We start from the raw sequence: 18,376 nt of genomic DNA on the forward strand, positions 1-18,376 counted from the left end.
AGTTCGGCGCTGCTCCAAAAGTTGAACTGTTTTCAACTGAGAGCACTCTAAGCGCACCAACAAAAAACAGCAGACGCTTATGGCATATTTTTGCTCAGGGAACTGAGTGCTGAAAATGCTGAACTACATTGTTTTTGTTTTGAAAAAAAGCATTGCCAGTGGACACAGGCCCTTAACTGTGATGCTGTCCATTTCTGTGTAATGTATTTCAAACTGGTGAGACCATTGTGAAAATGGGTGGAGGCTTAGGAAATGGGTGAAATAACACAAGACAGTTGTGACATATCTGTTTGGTTGTGTGTTTATATTTGGCTGTTTCTTTTCCAACACAGTGTGACTTCTGTGCAGTAGTTTCAATAACTGTTGGCGTTTAACACTTAAAAAGCAATATTGACTTGGGAGACTTGTCAACCTTTCCATGTGACTACACGTTTAACCAGTTCAAACAAACAATCAATTAATTTTGTTTATTCTCAGATGAGAGTATGGAAAACAAATATATTTTGATGCAGCAGTATTGTGTGTTTTTTTCCCACTTTATTCCTTTATCTATTTTTGTTGGTCCGTCCCCCGATGACAGCCACTGAAGAAGTGAATTAGCAAAGGTTCACATAAAATTTAGGTTGAGCGAATGAACAGAAACAGCAATGAAAAATCCCAGATTGAATTAAACTCAATTTTGAAATCCATGATAAAATCCCTTAGGGTTAGGGTGTGTCTTGGTGTGTCTGGTGTGAGTATTTGCTGTGTTTTATGGGCCCAATACTGCGAATGGAACAAAGTGAGTTGTGTATGCAAAGTGTATGCAATAGTGAGGCATTTGAGATTATAACACTTCTCTTACCTAGCTGTACTCCAATAAAATAGATTCATATAACTAAATTCACGTTTTCAACTTGGTCTTGTCTTCATTTGTTTAAAGTATTCTACATAACGTATTTTGTATGACAAAATATTTTATTTTAGTGAGGATTGTCATGACCCATGAGTAATGAACCCAACAGTTTAACTTAGGGAATAATATATTGTCTACTGATTGATGCAAACAATATCCAAATACATACTTACATATTTGTTTGTTTTTTGTTTTTTTTTGCATCCATAACCGGATTCAATTTTATGAATTTTTCTGTCCCCATTTGTAAATTTTACTCTGTTTTGAAGGCCTTCTTGGTTCTTTTACTACTGATTAGAGTCCTAATGCATTTATTACAATATTGTTTGTTGTCCAACATACACTGAACTTTGTAATTAGAGCTGGTTCATTGGGATTTTTTAAAGACAAAAGTGTCACCCCTATAACAGCAATACTAAGCTCCTTCATAATGTAGCTTCCCAGCAAAGTGGACTGGAGCCCAGGTACATAATGGTGTTTTCAGACATCCTAACTGAAATGAATTGTCTGGTCAGAGTTCATCTGCACTCTTCCAGTGTGACTGGGAATGGTCATAATTCTTGTTGGCAAGTGATCACACGAGTGTCTATTAACAGTCACATCCTCTTTCATATCACTCATAAGATAACTCACTGAACCTGAGAGGACTACCTTCACAGACTGGAGGATCAGTCAGACATCCTTTGTTCTTGGATTTGGAGATTATGAAGCCATAAAGGCAATTGAGTCATTTTCAAGGAACTTGCAGCATTGAGAAAAAAAGGTCAGAATTTTAACGATGTTTAAGCGATATAATCTTAAGACGCTTTAGCAGAGTTACATGTTGGTTATAAGATAAATCCACCCTTTGAACCTAAGCAGTGTGTCTAAGAAAGAAAAATAATTATACCATCATGGTCTCTTGGTTAGAATTAAGTCAAATTCAGATAGCAAATAATCCACTTAATTCCTTTCCTGTGTTTCCTTTGATTGCAAAAGGAACTATAATATAAAGGTAATTGATAAGAGGATAAATTCATTCTAGTTACAGTTACTTTGCATTTTATTGTGCATAGGATGTTTGAATGTATATGCAGTAACTGCTCCAGTAATACAGACATGACTTGTATATACAAGTGCAATAAGAGCGCACAGGAAGAAGTGCACTTAATACACATTACGATGGGTTATCTTTTCATGTAATGGTAAATTATTGTATTGTATATCACCATTGAGCACTCAAGTTAAATATATAACAAGGCTTGATTGGAGTAATGAAGAGGAAAAATAATTGTATGCATATAATCTTTGTTCAGTTTCAAAATATCAGACTCTCAAATTACTGAAAGGCCAAGGGAAGTACAAAGCGCTGTTGGAATTGTATGCATTGGGGCGCTGGTGGCGCAGTGGTAAGTGCGCGCGTCCCATGTATGGAGGCTGTTGTCTCAAGCGGGCGGCCCAGGTTCGCCTCCCGCCCGTGGCCTCCTTCCCGCATGTCATTCCCCACTCTCTCTCCCTGATTTCCAACTCTATCCACTGTCCTCTCTATCCATTAAAGGCACAAAAAGCCCAAAAATAAATCGAAAAAGAAAAGGAATTGTATGCATCCATAGGCGTTTTGTTAATGTGTCTGTAAGTTGTGTTTACTTACTGCTACACCTGTGTATACTTCCATCTGCATGATGGGAAAATAGTCAGCCAACAGATGATGGATGGAAGCCATATTGGGTCTAAAAGAAGCTCAAAACAAACAATACATGATTAAAATGTACTGAAAAACAAAATTGGTAACTTGGTAATTTGTAATTTCAACCTTCCTTCTACTTTAATTAGACAGGTGTTTTAGTGCATATTATCCACACGCAGGCGAGTGTGTCACTGTGTGCAATAAAGTGGCTGTTTGAGTGACACTGCACTTCAGTAGAAGTCACTTGATCCCGTCTGGGGTATGCTGACCTTTTGTAAAATGGCTCCAATCCAATGCTGGCACCTTTAACAATCTGTCCAAAAGCCAGTGTTGGCACAGCAGAAGGGTTACTCTTCACAGCGCACGGCTCTGAGGAGGCACAGTACAAACCTGGCACAGATACTGGAGTGTGAGCAGACAAAAAGTAAGTGAAGAAAGTGAGTACCAAGGACAGAATCCTGATCATTCAGGTGCAAGGCAATTGTTGTAATGACCAAATCATGTGCCAACATGCAAGGATTAGAAATGATTCAATGCTGCACTCGGTAGAGGGATTGTGGCACGTTGTTCAGGGAAAGTGTTTAATAAGCCTTAGGAAAGATAAACTTGCCTAACTGAAGTTTCAGTTCCCCTGAAGAAAAATTGGTTCCTTGACTGAAGATTTGGTTTTCTTGCAGTTGTTTTTCTCTAAAGGTCGTATTTTTTGACAGTAAAAAATTCTACAATGGCAAGTACCTTGGTTCATATTACACAAAGGGTCCCTGAGATGGCAAAAAAAAAAAGCTAAGTGAATTGACTCTTTCGATCACACCCTGTACCTTGTGATACAAGTCTTGTCTATAATAAGAACCTGTCCTCAGATGATGACGCTCTCTTTGTCGGCCGTCACACATTACAGTGTGTATACAGGATCATGTGTGTTGGTATGCGATTCAATGAGTATAAAATGACAGAGAGGCCAACTAAAATACGATCCCTCCCTCCATCATGTGAGAGATATTCTCAGGAGGACATTCCTGAGCGTAACTTGGACACGAGCTTCCTGTAGTCCCAATATGCGTCATCAAAGGTTTTACAGAATGACGTTACATGGCTTATTTCTTCCTATAGGTATCTTTTAATAAGTAAGGGAAGAAACCCTAACCCACCCTAACCCTAACCTTTTGCAACAAAAAGAAAAGCAGAAGATAAGGCAAAGATAAGATTACTTTTTTTAGGGCGCATGAGGGTTCAAAAACTTTTTCTGGTTCTCTTTGTCAGACCAATGAAGCTAAAAATACAAATATTCAACAATACATAAGAACTTATGCACTGTTGAAATCTACATGTCAAAGTATTTTTTTCTATAAATTGTAACTCCCATTAATCTGCTCTTTAATCGGTATTGGATGAACTTTGTAATAGTCTATGCATTTCTGTGATTAAAAAAGACACAACTAATGAAAAAGCTAATTTGCACACTTAAGTGGAAATGTGTAATCTTCCCATGGAGGGGTAGTAGCTTCTATTCAAATACAATTTTATGGAATATTTAAAAAAAACATTTCTTTATATCTATATGTCTTGTAGTCAAAATTGGTTTACAGCTTGATTAAGATAAGAAGGGGCCAAATTCGTTCCAATTGCTGTCATCTGAATAGGTCTGGTATGCTAATGTCTATAAACCAATAACTCTTGGTCTACATCTAAGGCAACCATGGATAAAATAAGCATCCTGTAATGAACTAAAACACACACAAGATATTATGGGAAAATGTAAAAGTTGGAAATAATACATTTTTAATAACCTTAGTGCAATGCTACTCTTCCTCCAGCAGATGACAATGCAGCTCTATTTACAAAGACTTCACCGTATGTTCAGCCAGTTCAAAAAATCCTTTGAAGGTTGAGGTTGATCTCGAAATAAAATCACAACCATGTGGTCACCTCGAGCAAACATTTGACACATTCCGTGTCTCAATAACTTTAACCCTTAAGACGCAATTTGGCATAAAAGTGACAAACACATAAAACATCTCTGTTTTCTCCCTGTGGCGAAATGATTGTGCAGTGAAGTGTACTGCTGGGGACAAGAGGGTGCATGAGGACGCCGTATACAAGAGTGGATGAGAGTGCAAAATTGAACGCAGGGCCTCTTGTGTTGTGCTTCCTGAAGGGAACAGAGGCATTCCGCTGACAGTTCGGAGACCTGACAGACTGCATCGTCCACGCTCTCCCTTGGTTGGGGGAAACCATTTTTTTGAATTCACACATCTCCCTTGTCCCTGTGCTCTGTTTCCTCAACCTCCAACCTTGCCTGCTTCATCTCCCTCGACCTCCCTCCCTTGCTCTTCTTTCCCACCAAACCTACACCCCTCCGCCCCCTCCCCTTTTGCCTACCCCGCCGACTCCCCATAGCAACTCGACATTCCCAGATGTCTGCTGGCTCTTGCATCACTGAGACAGCCGGGCTTTCTGCTGTTGTCACTTGGCATTTGGAAGCTGTGCGTGCGTGGGACACCGTCACCTCCCATTCAACACTAATTGCAGTATACCCAGTGCCCGAGGATCCATCTGGAAATAAAGCAGCGGAGTGGTACCATCAGGCTAAAGGTTGTTTCTGAAAATGAATTAAATGAAGGCAAGTACAAGTGCTTGATGAGTGCCAAAAAAACAGTTTATTTTACCCAAACAGTCATGCCTCTATTGATTAAAGCATGAAATCAATTTCTTTTTCATATTCATGTACCAATGTTTTGTCTTTCAGATACTGATTGCAATACTTGAATTTGCGTTTCAGTCGATACAGAGGACATACCAACGTGAGACGTACAAAACCACAGCTGTATCCTACTGACCCTGTATGAATGTGTAATGAGTGATTTCAGTTTTATATTGCCTGGCACAGAATTCAACATTGAGTCAACAACAACTAATGAAGAGAATAAAGTATCGTTCCATAGTTTTGTTGTTTCGGTTTAAATTACAGTATGTTTTGGAGAGTAGGAGAGCTCCGCTTATTTTAGGTTAGGATGTCTGTATAGTTGGTGGTTCTTGTGGGTTTTTTTTAATAGGAACTGAATTAGCCACAGAACTGCTATCAACAAGTTAAGCTAACATAGCAGCAGCTCAGCTTGCAGCCCCTCAGACCTTCCCTGTCCATTGAAATATTGGAGAAACATTGATTTTCACCTTAAAACTACTGAAGTAATTGAAGCTACTGCTAACAAGAAATTTTCCACTTCCCCGTCATTGTTGCTGTTTGCTAATGTCACGAGGTAGCTGACACTTCTTTGCTACTCTTTCATGGTATTTAGTGTGACAGCCTTGATACCTTGTGACTAACTTTAACTAAGGCAAGTAAGAATGTATTTCCTGTGAAACAAGTGGATTTCATGCACCTCTAACATGTTCAGTAAGGGTATTGGACACACGATCAGCAAGATCAGCGATACTGCTTTTTTGGCAGTATCAGCAACATTCAGATGATGGTATCAGAATTGTTTGCGGTGAGACAACATGTACTTAAACATACTGTCATCTCATTTTATAGCGCTTATTTAAATGCTCCTACTTCTTCTGCTTTCGTTTGCAGCATTACCGAGAGATGACAGAGCTGTTTGTCATCTTGGGTGCTGTCGGCCCGGTTTGTTTCATCACAACGAGGAGGTGTGAGAAAGGAATGAGGAGGGAGATGAGCAGGAGTGGAGGGGGAGGAGGAGAAGGAGGAGGAGGGGCGGATAATACACTCAGATGGAATGCTGAAGAAGAGAGTGAATCGTGAGAAGTTCAGTGAGAGTGTTTAGTAGCCAGCCCCCCCAAAAAATCAGAAGGGTATAACATAACCCTATTTATGTAACAAAGTTACAAAGTGCATCACACTAAGGGAGCAAACTGAGGATGAAGGGTACATAGAGTGCTGTGTATGTCCTCCAAACGGTTCTGGATGGCGGCAGCGGATGACAAGTACTCTGGGTTAACTGTTTTCTATTATTATGGGACAAAATCATCTCACCCCGAAAGAGAAAAAACAGCACTAGAGCTAGGCAAAGTGGCTTTTTAAAGAAGGACATTTTTTTTTCGGCCCAGAGTGAATCACTATGAGCTGTTTTTCTGCTCTGTCCTGCAACTCAGACAGATAACACGAGGAGACATGCATTCCAGAGAAGACTTTCCTTCGGCAGCTCTTTTCTGAACCTTGGAGAAAAATAACGGTGACAGGCATAATCTTTGTTCGCTGCAAGAAAGCGAGCCTGCAAGTAAAATTTTCATGTTATCTGATATTTTCAGGACAGGAACCCCAATTTCTACTTCCTTAAAATCAAACAAGATTTAAACACCGAGACAGAAACCTCTTTTTCGTCATATATTAATTGCTTGTTAAAGACTGAACTATTACAGTTATAAATAACTCATTTTTCTTGCCTTTTGCATTCGTATTTTGACATCTCACTACATTTTAACGTTAATGATAACCATCTTAAGGCAATGTAATTTACTAACTTGTGTGGAGTTTGTACACAGCCTAATATTTCCTGTTTAAACACAAAGTATGGTTTTTAGCAGGGGTCTCCAACACATCGCTCGCAAGCCACCGGTGTTCTCCTGTCAAGTTTGTTAATGTCGCAACCTAACCAATCACAGCAATGTAGCAATAAACCTACACCCACATGTCAGGGTATGTTCGGCTGTATGCTAGCTCGGATAAAGGAGTTTGGTGCTATTTGCAAGCCAAATTAGTCAGAGTTATGATGAACAACAAAGGTAGCCACGGGGAGTGGGAAAACAGGTGTGTACCTTATCTGCCAGAACAGTTTGTACGTCAGAAAAGGAAGCAACTTTGAGCGCCACCAAACTCAAGTCCATGGGAGTTTGCATGAAACTTTACTGCGGGCAGCACGACGCGACCTGAAAAGGTGAAAGAGCTGAAAGCAACACTTTAAAAAAACAGCAATCTCCGGGTGGTGATGGCCTAGCAGTCTGGTCGCGACCATTATACGGAGGATACAGTCCTCCACCAGCTCAGGTTGGAATCCGAGCTACGGCTCCTTTCCTACAAGTCATTTCCTACTCTCTCTCGAGCTCTTTCTCTACCCACTGTGCTACCAAATAAAGGAAACGGCCTGAAATTATTTCTTGAAAAAAAAGAAAAACAGCAATATCTATTCACCCAACCGACAAAGAAGGTCAACGAGGCATTGGAGGCGTCATTTAATGTGGTGCCTATTCTAACAAAGCACAAGAAGCCATTTACTGACTAGGGGGTGAAGGACGCTATAACTGCAGACATTATTCAGGGACCATAAATGTAAGACTGAAATCATGTCCTAGTCCTAGTGCTAGTAGTAGTTCAAATATAATTTTTTTAAATGCATATTTTGGAGGCCTATGAGTTTGATCGATGTGTGGATCAAGGTAGAAGACATCATCATTTGTCAGTAGAAAGGTTTAGTCACAATACCCACAAAGATTTAGTCACAATACCCACGAAGGTTTAGTCACAATACCCACAAAATGCACTCTGATCTTTTTTTGATTTGTTTTTCTGTCTGTTCAGTCAGATCAAACCTCAAGAGACCAAAGTGCCCAACTGAAACAGAACAAATGACTCTGAGCTTGTTTTCCAGTTGCAGTGTTTTACAGCTGCCAGCAAGTACATTCAACCAAAGCTGTTTCCATAGCAGTGCATTTTCAATAGAAAGGCATGTTGTCACCAGCAGTTTGACTGATGACTTGTGCAGTGTTTTGCTCAACTGGACTGGAAGTTTACCCTAAAAAAGAAACAAAAACCAGAAGACTCTTCTGAAAATGTTCACAACAATCAGTTCAAGCATCCAGAGGTGGAGGTATGAAGGTCAAATTCAAAAACTACATTTGGAGAAACCAAATTTATACCTTTAAAGCTGTCAAGTAAATGCCAAATATATAATTTAAAGCAACAATATGTCACTTTTTTTCCCTTAATAGTAGTTTTAAAGTTTATCTAATATGATAACTACCAACAGGGAGAATGACCTTGAAAGAGGACAGTGACAGATGAAGCTATGCATCTTGCATTTTGTATTTTTTGTCTTGTTCTGTTGCCCTTTTATCGAGTGACCGAGCAAGAAGCTGGACTAGAGTACATATTAAAAAGGCTTTTAACACGTGTTGGCCAAAGCTTAGTCATTTTTAAAAAAAATATATATCACCACCGTACAGTGTGTGTCCATGATGACAATAACTAATCAGACCTATTTTTTTCAAACCAGGCTTAAAGAGCCCATAGGGTTCGTATATTTAATCTATGTACCTACTAAAGTATGTTCACGATAGCTAAAGTTCGAAAAAAGTGTCTGTTTTCATGTACTGCCGCTCCATGCACCGGCTCGCTTCTGACTCTCTCTCTAAGGCTCTGAAGTGCCCACGTTCAGAGTCCCCACGTGTGCCAAGTCTGATCTGATTGGTCGGCCTGTCGGCTCTGCCGTAATTGGTCAGTCGCTCAGCCACTCTGGCTCCGAGGGCCGGGAAGCAAAAACATTAGCACCTTAGCACTACTGTGCTACCGCAGGCTACGGCATATTGTGGGCGTGCTACAGAAGTTAACGGGCGTGCAACATGAGCTGCTGGGCTTGCCACAACGAGCCAATGGGCTTAGATCAGTGATCTCACACTGACAATACGTCACACTGGCAAATGTTTTTCGAGGGGGGCTAGAACCGAGCGTTAAATGCAGCTAATGCTACAGCTAACAGGAGGACGTATGAGAAGCCGCGTTTCCGCGGACTTTGAATTTTTGCACATAGATGTGCCTAAACGTGCACAGGACACTTGGAAAACACACTAAAGAGCATATAAAACCAGAAAAAGCATAATATGGGACCTTTAAAACATGTTCATTTATGCTGTAAAAACATTTTTTCTTTTTGCCAGTCATGTGTATGTGACTTCCAGGGTTCCTGGAGCCAGCCTCAAGTGGACACTCGATGAACTGCAGGATTTTGCACTTCAGCATTGGCATCATTTTTCAAGACTGGAGGTTGCCGCTTGATGTACAGCTCCATACTGAAAATATTTTTTTCAGCAGTTTTGGGGACATGTGAAAGCACTATAGGATAAACAAGTGTGATTCAATGATAGGGCTTAAGGAAGAGTCAGGGCTGAAAAATACATATTTTAGAATGTTTGTAGAGAAAGGTAACAAAGGGTCAAGACAAAGCTTTAGCAATGACCAGGCAGGCAGGCACAGAGTGTGCGACAGTGCAGTAGACAAGCAGATGACCTCTCTGAAAGCCCTCAGTAAATCTGTCTGCATGCCATTTAGAGCGCTGGCCTGACCTAAATGTCAGAGCAACTTTTGACAGAACCAAATAACTCCTTCACTCTCCCTCTCCTTCTCTTATTTCTCATTCCGTCTGCGCCGTTTATTTAAATCATGTTCATTTCGTGGCACTTCAGGTTCCCTATAAAACCACTGAAATGGGAATTGTATGGAAATGGTCTTGTAGAATATGGAATTTACCTTGTATGTTGCTGTTATGATCCATTTTTAGCTTTACAATATGCATATACTTTAAAGCAAATCAAGACCTCGGATTTTGGATCATTGGTCTCCCTTGACAAAAAAAAACAAATAACGGACATATAATACATTTGTCATTTGTAGAGATAAGATATCTTGTATGTCATGTTTGTGGAATCATCATTTTGTCCTTTGTCAGGTAAGTCAAAGAGACATATAGCTACATAATCCACTGATTTCATTGCCTGCTCTTTCCAGAAGAATGGGATTTTGAGGCTAAGAGTTTTAGACAGAAGGGACAGATTTTCGGGTGATTCATTCCCGAGTCTGGAGCCAAGGTAAACTGTGTCATGTTTCGGGGCTTGCATAGCCGTGTGAATGTGTGTTTCCTTGCATCCTCGTGTGTACATTTGTGAAGCCTGACTTCACGTGTGTTTGTGCCCAAAACAATGCCTCTCATTTGTGGACTTGTGGGGCGGGGGTATTGCTGTGTGAAATTCTGCAAAAACTGTAGGCTATATGTGTTTCCTCTATTTGTGCTATAGCTAGAGTACTGTGATTTATAGCCATGTGTGGGAATGCACCATAGTGAGAAGCAACATATTGTTGGCAGGTGGGTGCACACACACAAACGGGTTTCAACACTTAGCCTTTCTACCAGTATCTCTTGTTGAGGAGAAGGTCAGACATTGAGCAGTATCTGTCTTTCTCCCTTTGATTTGACTTCCATCTTTTTCCTCATTTCAACTTTTGTTTTTTCCCCTTTCTGTTGCTAGGTTCTTCCTTTACCTAATTTAACCCTGGTATTTGAGCCTGCAGGGATCTATACAGGCTATTTTTGAAGGACTGAATCATGATGGTATTCACATCATTTCATTTGGCTTAGAAATCGCACTCCCTTCAAAGTCCTTATTGAATCTACAAATAAATGAAGAAATTAAGTTTCAGGTCAAAATCTTAAATCTCAGCTGTGCTTTTAAATGTTCAATTCCCTTATAATGAATGGGAATACTGCGCGCACTGCCATTCACTTTTGTAACGCTGATCACTTCTTTGATGCTCTTGCTGCCAGCAATTTCTCATTTTCCTCTTTGTGTCCCCACTTCACCTTCCCTTGCTCCCATCTCTACTCAAATATAGAACTTAAACACACACACACACACACTCACACACTCTCACACACTTCACCGTTAGGCTAGTGACAAACCACACCATGGAAGAGAGTGAGACGCAGATGGAAAACACTGTACCAAGGGATGAGGGGCGAGATTAAGAGGGCAGGGAATAGAGGATTGTGACAGAAAGATGCAAAAAATTCATGAGGAGCAGCAGACCATGTGGAGACATGCAGTAAAGACCAGGCATGAATGAATCAGCTGACGGGAAGACAAAATTCAGGGCAAAATCTAGGGTAAAAAAAAAAAAAAAGGTAGATGTGGGGGTGTTTTCCAGCTGGATGGCATGAAAGATGGCTCCCAAGAATAGAAGAGGAAAAAAAAAAAGATAAGACAGATAGGGTGTTGAGATGTGTACATTGCATTTGTATATGAGGTGACCCTGAGATGGATCGATTTTTACAGCTCAGCTACTGTAAATCATCAGAATACGTCTGGGTCCCTGTGTGTTTGTATTTGTATGACATTGTGTTTGGCACGTGTGTGTGCGTTGTAAATCACAAGACCACTGTCCCTCGTGTAAATGTTCTATCTAGACTTCTTTTGGATTTACTGCGCTGAAATTTGCTACAACTATCAAAGATACAAAAAGGATGGATTATAATAAAGAGCCCGACCGATTAACAAGCCAGCCGATAATATCAGCCGATATTAGCATAACCACTTACTATCTGTATCGGCTAATTTTATCACAGATATGTGCCGATATTACCAGATTTATTCACCATGTCAAATAGCATTTCATTTGAGTTTCATTGTATTAAACAAGCAGTTCCCTTTCACCAGCAGAGTGCTGTATTGATTACAATAAGCATCATCACCCTCCAAAGTATCAAGCGGTAATGCATGTACATGTGAAGTTATTTTGCAGTTTAATGACCATCTTGTCTTCCTTGTACTGTATATCTGTTCCACATGTGTTTGATAACTGCATTTGAGGTATCAACGCAATGAACGTGTTTATCTTCATCCATCTCTTCATATTGGTCCGGCCTTAATTACAATGACATTTATCCACCCTCTTTTTATCTCGCACCATGTACTGCCATGTCTGTTATCTACTAGCAGAACTGAAATACTTTGTTTGAAATGGAAATACATGAATAATATCTATTTAAAGTTATTTGATTACTCATACTGAGAGCCAGCCATACAGATTCCAGCACTTACTCACATGGATATGGGAAAAGCACACCTACATACATGTGCCACATCGTACTACTAAACGCCTTCCACACCTCCACCATCAAAAAATTCTATATAAAGATTTGATATTTCATGCAGTACATTGTGTTGATTCCAACTCTGACAATTAGCAGAGCGTAGAAGAAGCACGCTGATAGAACTAGTTGTTACAATTTGTCTAATATGCAGTTGAATTTAAGTGTCATCATTTCTTCTTGTCTCAAAGATTAAGAAGTTAAGGTTCAGATGGCCTGGCAGTTAGGTCATGCCCTTTGTACAGAGGATTTGGACCTCAGCGGGCGGCCTGTAGCTCCTTTCCCACATGTAATCTCCCATTCTCTCTCCTCGGTTTCCTACTCTGTCCACTCGAACAAATAAAGGCATTAGAGCCCAAACAAGAATCTAAAAGAAAAAGGTTTAAGAGGTTTTTTTTTTTTTTACATATGTGAAAAGTGATTAAAAGTAACCTCAGCTAGCCATTTATCTACTGTATGTTTCAGTGCAGTGAAAGCTGCACAAGAGTAATGGAAGCCTACTTATTTGAATGCTGTTTGTCACACTTTAAATACCAGGATTTCTTCTTTATTTAGACACATTTTACAGCACAACAGCACACAGAATCTCTGTGATTTCACTTTGTAGATGTTACATGTTTAGTGCTTATCAGCTCATGTTAGCATGCTTAATTGTGGTGGCAGGCATTTGTAACATTACCTGCTAAATTACAGACTTGCTGATTAGCATGCTTATCAAAGCATTTAACTCCACGCACCATATTCAAATCTCAGTAAGAGGTTGTTAACTAGCTATTAAAAGAAACTAACTTAAATTAATATTAATGCAACAAAACCATTAGGGACAAGAATGACTTTTTCTGTAAGTATATATTTTTCTATATGTATATATTTAATAAAGTAACCACTGCCATGGGGTGTCAGGCTGGTATTCACAATGTGTGATACATTTGACTCTTAAAAGACCTCAAGAGAGCTCCTAAATTGTAAAACTGTTAGGAGTAGTGAGGAGGACTTTTAACCGGCTTAAGAGTTTCTCAAGCTGAGGAGATAATGAAGAAATGTTCTTGAAATATGAAATAATCTTTCTGACTCATAGTTGGGCAGAACAGACAAAAATTATTTATGCAGACATTTCAATCCATCTCTGACTTTTTTCAGTACAAAGGGAGACATGCATGTTGAGTTTCTTTCCATGCGGTTACCTCCACAGGTGCATCCAATCACTAATTAAGACCCTTAACCTGCTGATGTAACGATCAGCATGTGATCTCATTTTCTTTGGATTAACCAATCACAGCTTCTGACAAAATGTGTCATGCCTAGAACCGGGGTCAACCAAACTTCCTCGCTAAGATAACAGTTTCTGTCTCTTCCTTGCGCGGCGTTGCCCTGAGATTGTTCCTAAGTCACTCCTAGGCTGAAAATCGCTTGCTTGGAATTTTTTTTAAGCTAAGTTAGGAGCTCTCTGAGAGGATTCTCAGAATGTTTGTGAATACGGGCCCAGGAATGTAAGAGCACGAGATCAGCAAGAAGATGTATCACTATGTCCACAGGGGGCGCCAACATGGACACAGACCAAAAGTTCCTGCTTTGGACTATTAAAAACAACGTCAAAGTAAGTTTCTCACTTCACAGAAACATTTTGCCTTCACATCATACAAACATGTTGCAACATTGCCCCCTCATATAACTGTTTCAGTATCCAGTTGACACTTGTCCATTCTTATGTTGCTTCTCTTGCTGTGTTTCCTCTGCTCATGGGATGTCTGTCAAAAGCAGTCATCTTAACACTGCCCTCTACTCCTCATCACACACACACACACACACACACACACACACACACACACGCCTTGTAGTAGGTCCTGTCTGAACCCAGAGTCCCCTGGGTCTGATTAATGCTCTCTCTGCAGGACTCCCAATGGGAGATCACTCACACAGCACACACGAGTGTATGTGCTCCTCTGTTTTATGCACTCACATTCTGCCACATAGTGAGAATACTGCATGAGATCTGCTAACAATCTATTTGCCTCCAGAGTTTACAAGGCGATAGGAGAGGGCATTTCTATATAATCACCCTATGTGTGTGTGTGTGTGTGTGTGTGTGTGTGGTCTATGAAAGATGGTGAAGCACACTTTCAAAGCACATAAAGATAATATGGTGTCCTATAATAGCCCAATAGATAATACAGTCTCTGTTTTCCTCAAAATAATATTCGCTGAAAAAAGCAATTTCTCCGCTGCAGCATTTGCAGTTCATCAAAGTTCATTGGATGTTGTGGAAGCGTGTGTTTTAGTTTCCGTGAAGATGAATCCATTTTCAAAATTGCACACAGGCCCCACAAGATAAAAGCCGCACTCTGCTATGTGCTCCAATAAACACAGAGAAGCCACAAACTCATGTAACTCAATTATTCTTTTTGTTTTGTTTTTAAGCGCATTTAAGAATTGTTCATCTCACACAGTGATCTCTATTCATCCTACCTCAGAACCATCCCTGTGTAACAGAAATCATCTTTGAGTCTGGTTAATAAAACCGCTGGATTAGTTTTTATACTGTTTTACAATACACCAAAGTTCTAGCTGCTACATGGAAGAGCAAGTTGTTAGAAAATTAAAACTTTGTAAAATGTGCATTTGTACAGGTTTAGTTATTGCGCCTAAGCTTCCTTAGTAAGGGAAGTAAGTTATCTGACGTATTTGAGGCAGTGTCATTACTTTAGAAGGGAACTTGCAAGCACGTCTGCTAAAATAGCTGTTTACATTGACTTTTGGTTTACACATGGGACACAAACACGCATCGCCTATAAATGTCACATGTTTGATCCAGTCTTCCACGATCTCTTCCCTTCACCAGTCACTGTAAAGTCACTGTTATGGCACGCCAACCGTGGGACTCCTGCAAAAATGTCAGCTTCTAGTTGCCACTAATATTAATATGGGGTAGGACACACGTTTTGCTTCTATAACCCTATAGTTACTATAGCAACACGGGTTCCAAGGGCAGGTTTGACTTGTGAACCACTTTGCTGGGGATGATTAAGATCATGTGTTGAAATGTCTTTCATGAAAATCCCCCCTTAAAACTGATCCAGCCTCTCTGAAAGCCAAAATTAGGTTCAAGAGGGGCAACTACCTCAATCCTTAAAGTGCATGAACTCACGTGCCCTCGCCAATCTGCAGACTATCGGTATGCGTCTTCCTCTCTCTGAAATGTACAGTAGTTCTCGCTCTGACTTGTCTCTCTTTAACCCTCTCGCTCTTTCGGTGCTAACAAGGAGTGAGATGTGAAGACAGGCGGCCTGCTATGGTTCACTTGCTTCACGGCTAGTGTATGTGTGGCATACTGTTATTATGTGACTGTACAGTAAGAGAGAGAGAGAGGAAGGGGATTGCTAGAATATGGTGTGTGTACATATTGGGCTGTGAGTTAGTAAGAGAGAGTCAGATGGAGAAGGTGAGAGCAGGCAGCAGTTTCCCTCATTGCTTTTTACACCAATTGATTTTTAGTTTGAGTGACAGGCGAGAGGATGCAGCACCTCAGCCTGCTGCTGTCAGCTTATGTGAATAACTGCCTATCCAATCTCTCTCTTTCTGACATCCCTTCCTTTCTTTCTCTACCCTTACACACACTCCATCTTCCTCACTTATACATACAAAAAAATGCAAACACACAGACGACCCCGAATCTAACTTCGGTTCCTCGTAACCTTTCCTGAACTCTTCCTCTTGCTCACAGGCCGGTAACAGGGTGCCATTAATAAAAAAAAAAAAATAAAAAAAAAGGGCAGTATATTTTAAAATGAAAAGCAACTCAGCCCGCATGTCAACACTGGATCAAATCAAACATATCATAATCGCTCAGCAGCGTCGGAGGTGGGTGCCTGTATACCTTGTCGGTGAGCAGAAGTGAGAGGGGGCGGCGAGTGAAATCAGCCTACAGAGAGACTGCCGTGTTGCCATGGCTACTGTCTTTGCATTGAATCGATAGAAAAAGAGATGCTTGGATATTTCACACACTTCCACTATTTTCTTTTGTTCCTGCTTTCTTCCAGTCCTGCCTTATTTCCTTCTCTTTTTTTTTTCCACGCTGCTGGCTTTGTTGCTCTCTGCCTCGGCGTCTGTGAAGTGCACACAAGTACTCGAAAAAACAACTAAATTTCACACATTGATATATTTCCTACATATTTTTGTTTCCTTTCTGCTTCACATTACTTTTGGTTGCTTTTGTATTTTTTTCCCTAACTCTGCCCAACACCTGCGATACCCTTACTCTTGTCCAGATCACATAACACAGTCTGCCTTGCATCAGAATCAAGACCTCAGGTCCCCTTTCATCTGTTCCACAAACACCTCGTGTTTTCATCCCTTCCTGATAATTACATAATGATAAGAGCGTAAGGTCTTGTAGGATGTGTCATTCTAATTATCCTTTGATCACAAGTGTCTTTGATAGAAAATATGATGGATTAGCAGGTTCATATCAAAGAACAAGAAACGGATGAGAGAAAGATCTTGGTGATTATTCTGCAACATGGGGAATGAGTGGTTTTTTTTTCTTGAGCACTTCAGAGCATTTAATGATTAACACGACTGCCGCTGAAATCCTTGGCTGAAAGAGGCCTTTGCCATGGTAACAGATCACTTACAGAGGCTCATGCACTATGTACCTTTGCCTATTTCCATGGCAACGTTGTGTAACATTTACAGTCACCATCTAAAAAAAAAAAAAATGTGCTAAGTGTCGGATTAAAGTGACAAATTTATTTCATGTTAAGCTTCTTTTTTCAGTTTTGGTGTTTTAAAACAGTGACAGAAATAGTCTTCACAAATAAAGGTGGTTAGAAAGTGTATGTTAGTCTGTTTGACTTAAAATCCAAATGACAACATTGTTCATGTTGTTATGTAGCAGAAGGGACTGTTACATTTGTTTTTTAACAAGCTAATCCATCAAAAACCAAACACACATATGTGTATGTCTGCTTTTTCCACCATTACAAAGGGTTCAATTGAGTCCAAGCTTAGTAGGCAGAATCTGCATATGGCTGAGATTGAATGCAAGCATAGCACGCTGAGTGTACTGTATGTAAACACAGGGGAAATGAAATGTGACCGCTGTGGTAGTGACACTAACAGAACACTCATTTACCTCCATGAACAAATCTAGGAAACAGCCGCAAGACTGGCAAGTGATGAGAGGAGAAAAAATAGAAAAAGATAAATGTATTTTTATGACTTCTGTTTTCATATCATCTCCCTCCCTCACGTACTTGTCCTCTCTTCCTCTCTGCCCTCCTTTTGAAAACAGGGGAGGGGGTAGGGTGGGGTGGGGTGGGGATTCCATTTGAACAAGCAAGCCTCTGCATCGCTTGTGGGAGACAGCTTGACTCAGAGCGAGAAAAAAAAGAGGGAGGGGGAGAGAAAGAGAGAAAAGGAGAAAGAGAACGTGAGAGGTGTCTTTCTTCCATGCACCAGACGATGCAATCCTCAGCAGGAACGCAGCGAACGCTCCGCCAATGGCAGCTCACGCACAGGCCGACGCACAGAGGGTTTCCACGGCTACCCCCAACCTTCCTTCCAATCGCCCTCTCTCTCTCTCTCTCTCTCTCTCTCTCTCTCCTCTTCCCCTCTATCCTCCTCTCCTCTGCCTTAGAATAAATGTCAAATGGCCAATAAACACAGCAGTGAAAGACAGCTGAAGTTGGTCAATTTGTCAGGATTCAGCCATGCAGCTGCAAACAAGGCATATACCCATGCTGGAATACACACAGGCATGCTTAATAAGGCAGATTACACACTTTCTATGACGAATGTCACGTCTGTGGAGAGATTTTTTTAAAAATAATTATCTTTATTAACAATTACGTTATAGGCCCTATTAGCCTCAAAATTCAATTATAAGCTCGTAATATTGTGCAATTAACGGTTCTGGATGGACAGAACCCTTTATATTCTTGG

This window comes from Labrus mixtus, chromosome 22 (genome assembly GCF_963584025.1).
Source record: "Labrus mixtus chromosome 22, fLabMix1.1, whole genome shotgun sequence".
NCBI classification, from domain to species: Eukaryota; Metazoa; Chordata; class Actinopteri; order Labriformes; family Labridae; genus Labrus; species Labrus mixtus.